This window comes from Solanum stenotomum, chromosome 8, assembly GCF_019186545.1.
Source record: "Solanum stenotomum isolate F172 chromosome 8, ASM1918654v1, whole genome shotgun sequence".
Lineage (NCBI taxonomy): Eukaryota > Viridiplantae > Streptophyta > Magnoliopsida > Solanales > Solanaceae > Solanum > Solanum stenotomum.
Window position 1 is genome coordinate 33,350,095 of NC_064289.1, and position 6,000 is coordinate 33,356,094.

Sequence of the window (6,000 nt, forward strand, 5' to 3'; positions counted from 1 at the left end):
ATTGAAGTTCCCATCCCGGACATATTGACCCTCTCGGTTGTAATTTCCATAGTTCCGACCTTGGTTCCCTTGACCTTGGCGCCAATTTTCCATGTTGGATCCTTGGGCATTTGGTCGGAAACCCAACATCTGATCATTCACTGCATAAGCATCCTCTTCATAGTAACACTCTTCCACAGGTGGTGGAGTTCTAGTCAAGTAGTTCATAACATTTACCTTTTATTCACCTCCGCTCATATGCTTCAATACCAAACCCAACTCGGTCCTCATTTGGGCCATCTCTTCACAAATCTCATCCACAGACTGGTTGTTTGTAGCATGAACGGCAAATGTGTTTCTCCCAGTATCCGACCTCCTAGTGCTCCATGCTTTATTGTTGCGAGAGATCTTCTCCAGCTTTTCTGTGATCTGTGCATATGTGCACTCACCATATGAACCTCCAGCAATAGTATCCAACACTGTTTTATTGTTATCATCCTGACCTCGATAGAAATATTCCTTCAGTGACTCATCATCAATACAGTGATCCTAAACACCTCTTATGAACGAAGTGAATCTGTCCCATGAGCTACTTACAGACTCTCCAGGTAATGCCATAAAATTATTGACCCTATCTTTGTGATTTAGCTTCTTGGACACTGGGTAATACCTTGCTGAGAACACATCCCTCAGTTGGTTCCATGAATAGATTGAGTTATAAGGCAGCTTAGTGAACCATATAGCAGCATCGCCTGTCAGTGATAGAGGTAACACTCTCAATCCGATGACATCTATATCCAAATCTGGCCGACCTACACAGCTTTTGCAGACTACCCTTATCTTGGCTATGTGAGCATGTGGATCCTCCGATGGCAACCTTGAGAACAAGCCCCTCGCTGTAAGAATCTGCGTCAAGCTATTGGTTACCACAAATGTGTGCCCCGGAGGCAGAGGAGGTAAGACTAGAGGTCCATCAGAGTCAGCAATATTTGTGTTGCCCCTGTAGTTGGTATGCAGTTACGGGTCTGGTGGACCGTGCACCCTCACTGCATTTCCCAATTGATTTTCAACTAGACCCCGGTTTTCCCCACCAGCTACTCTCGGCTATTGTAACTCAATTGTATCATCAAGATTTACTCCGATAGGATTAACTGGAATTCCTTGATTGTTCATTCTTCGCAAAGTTCTGTTCAACTCTGGATCGTAAGGAGTAAGTGGTTCACCTTGGCTCCATGTCCTTGGCATACACTGGAGTCAAAACCTGAGAGAGACAAGAACAAAAAGAAAAAGTTAAATTAGGAAATATTTGACTAAAGTTCAATAATGTGTGAAAATTAATCTAAAACCCAAATTTCCCCGGCAGCGGCGACAAAATTTGATACACTCAAACTACACCTCCCTAAAGAAGCATAAGCGATCATTATCAAGTAAAGAGCCTAACTTGTAGGTTGGGGTCGATCCCACGAGGAAACTGGTTTAGACTTAACTTTAACTTACACCTATATTCGTTTAGTCAAAGTACTTTTGGAAACAACTAATAAAAAGGGGGCATTTGTGAAACAAATAGTAAGAATTCAGTAAGTAATCAGTAAACAAAAGTCATTTTTTGTTGTTATCAAGATGAGAAAATTAACTAGGGTATACGTGCTCACCACAAGCTCATAACTCAGTAATCCTACTAATAGCAATCATGTCCTAGTGTTTTACATGCAAAGTGATAAGTTAGGTATCTCTAAATCTTTGGTCCGACATCTAGAGAACTTCACCCCACACCTTGGTCCGGTTACGTGTGTATAATTTACTAATCCTTACCTTTACCTCATATTAGACATCATAATTGATGTTTGGGTTAGTTATTACTTCATACCAATTGACACTAGCCGATTAGATAGTATCACACTAAATCTATGTTGATAATTCTTTTCTTGCTGATTACCTCCTTTGTCCGGCAAGTAGCAACAAGGCAAGTTCTAACGCGTGCACTCGTTAAAAAGACTTTTGAACAAAAGAATTATCAATGCATGCAAAACACTATTCAAGAATTGCTTATTTACTATTCATACTTTGTTAATCGCTCATGGATCCCACAACCCTAATTGTGGAGTTTAGTTACCCATAATCATATGAACACAATTCATTGTTTTAGATGAAAGAATTATGAACTTACGTAGTGGAGAAAAATAAACCCAGAAATTCAACTAAAATTTCAAACAAAATCTTCAAAATGAACCTTTGGAAATCAAGAATTGTTCGGGTAGCAAACTTAGTTCCCAAGTCACAAAGTAAAACAAAAGTAATAAATTCTAACCCCCAGAAATGTGGTTCACATACCCTATTTATAGAAAACAAGTCCTAAATTAAAAGGGAAACAAATTAAGGAAAGTGTGCTCAGGCACGCGTCTTCATTCCACGAGACTGACTCACGAACCATCAATGGATCTACGGTCCGTGAGTCCCTTCCGTCAGCCAGGACTTAGAAAATATTTCAGCCTCCAAAAATTAGCTTCTCTGAAGCAAACGATGGACTTGCAGTACCGACTGTAGATCGATCTACGGTCCGTCAATCCCCTTCCATAGCTCCATACTTGGAATCTTCAAATATCAGATACTGGAACCCTCGCAGTATAAATCTATGGACCGTCAAGGGCCACTGTGGTTCCACACTCTGTCAGATTTCCCTGATTTGCCTTCCATACCTTGCCTGCTAATCTACGGCCATCACCTACGGAGCGTCACTGGACTTACGGTCCATAGATCACCTCCGTAGGTGCCCTTTTTGCAGTTATTTCAGTTGTCCCTTTACTTTCGCGCCTAAACGTCTATCCTACAAACCATGATAAAAACACATAAAAACCAATTCAAAAAGGCCCTAGACACACAAAACGTGTAAGTGAAATGTATTAGAAATACCATAAACTCACGCTAAATCAGTGGCGCCTAGTGGTGGCCAATCCTCATCGGGGATTGGTCTTCTTTCAAACGCTGATTTCCCTCATCTCCCATCAACCATACCAACAACATCACAATAAATTTCAAATATCACCCCAAACATACCCAAGGAGAAAACCTTTGTGGAGTCCCTAAACATTAATGTTGATAATTAGATCCTTGAGTACATCTCTTTATTGAAAGAGATAACATGTGTGGAAGGCGTACGATATGTCAACTGGACGGAATAGGAAGTGATTAAGATGACCCATATTGAGAAACTCCAATATGCAGTGATTGGAAAATTTTCATATGAATGGACAGACCTAGAAGATTTGAGACGGATAATACCTAAACAATGTGAATTAAAGTGTGGCAATAGGTTTACTACGCAGTAAGCATATCCTAATCAGATTAACCCAACAGGAATATTGTGTCAATATGATCTCGAAAGGGGCCTTTTGCATTAACTATAAAGATGGGTGTTCATACTTGATGCGCACCTTAATTTATGATTCAAGATTTAAGCTTTCGGAGGAGACAACTATGGCTATGGCATGGATTTCATTTCCTAATATTTTGCCAACGTTCTTTGTGAAAGAATGTTTGTTTTCAATTGTTGCGGCAGTTGATAAACCAATCCAGTTGGACCAAGCAACGATAAAGAAGACAAGGCCTAGTTGTGCACGTGTGAAGGTATTGGTGGATTTCAAAGGAAAATTTCCTACCTCGGTGCAGATGAATATGGAAAATTCAAAAATAGGGGAAATAAGGTCAATGATGGTAACCATTCAGCAAGATTATGTTCCTAAATACTGCTTCGAGTGCAAAATGCAAGGACACAATAAAAATAATTGTAAAGCAGGCACTAACGCAAGGAGAAAGGAAAAACAAGCAACACAAGTGGAACAACTATAACATGTAAGTCAAGAACATAATCCACTACTTCAAAAAGGAAAAGCTAAAGTTCTCTCAAGTGGAAAGATAGTTAGAGATACGAGTAACTGGAATGTTGTTAAAGATAGAAGAGGCCGCCCTCTTAAAACTATCACACCCAACTGAGGTGAGTAACAAATTTGATGCCCTCACACATGAAGAGGAGAATCAATCTGAATATATCAAAGGGGTCGATGATAACACATCTTAAAATAACAATACAGAAATGAAAAAAAGGAGAACCTAATAAAGATTGGGTAACAAAAGTTTTTGGGCTTGTGCTACAAGGAGAACAATGTAATGAAGAGAAAGTAGAAGGCGTAACAAATCAAAAAATTATGGCTTATAATGAAACAACTCTAATGGGAATAAAGCAGACGGATCATCAACAACACCACGAGGTGGTGTCACCTGTTCACGTACATGTGGGGAAAGAGGTGGTCCAAAATGTCAGCAGCCATCCAATCAAAAATGTCCAGTAAGAGGAAATTCAATATATTGGGGAAGGGGAGCATTAGAAGAAGGATGAAGCTAGTGTTGATTCCTTGATTAATACTTCAAGTAGTCATGTAAATCATTCAAAATAGCAAATAAATCAGTATGAAAAGGAGATAACAAAGGAAAATAAAGGTCAATTTATAGAAGTCTCTCAGCAATCTAATACAAGCAACATTTTGAGGAAAGATAAGAAAGATGATATAGAAAATGAGCTAGCTATTGTAGCATTCCCTATAACTATTGAACAAGATTCTCAAGGAAAGATATTTTAGTCTCCTAATGGGATTCTTCATGACATTCTCATGCACAAGGGAACTGGGATTGAGAAGCTACAATTATGTGGCAGTAATCAGATAGAGGAGGCAAAAGATCAAATATATAGAAATGTTGATTTGTTACCTAGAAGTATTAAATCAATGAGATCCGCAAGAAAGGGTAAAAAGCAAGGAAGTGAAGATATTATTCATCCCATCAAAACTCAACCTAAAAGGAATGTGACTAATAAGCACCAATGTTGTTAATGAAAGCTCTCATATGGAATATTAAGTCGGTAAGGACTCAAAATGCTTTCCAAAGAGTCCAAATGTTACATAGTTTTCACAAATTAAACTTTGTTGCTCTGATGGAACCCTTACAATATGTGAGAGAGCTGAACAGATATAACATAAGACTAAAAATGTCAAAGGGGTATGCTAAAAGTAATGGAAATATCTGGTTATTTATGAATCATGGATTTGATATCAGTGAGAAACTCTGAGCATCAACTTTCTATTTTGATCAGGAATCAGACTTCTAATTTAATAATCTATGTTACTATTGTTTATGCTAAGTGTGACATGACACAAAGAATTGAACTCTAGGAAGAATTGTCCCAAATTGTTGATGGTCTAGATCATCCATGGATTATAAGAGGGGATTTTAATGTGGTTCTTCACGGGGATGAAAAGATCTGTGGCCTTCCAGTAATGGGACATGAGATTGAAGATTTTCAAAATTGTATTGAATTGAATGATTTCTACCAGGTTCAATATAAAGGCAGTCTGTTCACTTGGTGGAATGGTAGAGTAGTTTGTGACTGCATATTTGAAAGAGTAGATAGAGTATTGGTTAATAATATGTTTTTTGACCAATTCAACGTCTCTGAAGTGGAGCATCTTCCCAGAACAGGATTAGATCATGCTCTTTTATTATTCTCATGTGAAAATAGAGTATCCACATTCATGAAACCTTTTAGGTTTTTGAATTTTTGGATGGATCATAGAGGTTTTAAGGATGTGGTTAGACAGAATTAGGATGATAATTATTCAACTAATCATTTTCTAGACTTCAAAGGAAGATAAAGAAAGTAAAGACTGCTCTGGCGTCATGGAGTAGGGAGACTTATGGGGACATTTTCAAACAACTCATCATAATTGAAGAAATTGCATGTATTAAGGAAAAGAACTTTGAGGAATTTCCTTCTTCGGAAAATAGAGGTATTATGCAAAGGGCAAAGGCTAAATACGCTAGATATCTTCATCTGGAGGAAAAATTCTGGTTACAAAAGGCAGGGTGTAACTGGTTTGAAATTGGGGATAGGAACACAAGATTTTTTCATAGCTTGGTGAAAGCGAGAAGACAAAAAATGAAGGTAACAAGAATACAGAATGCGCTTGGGTA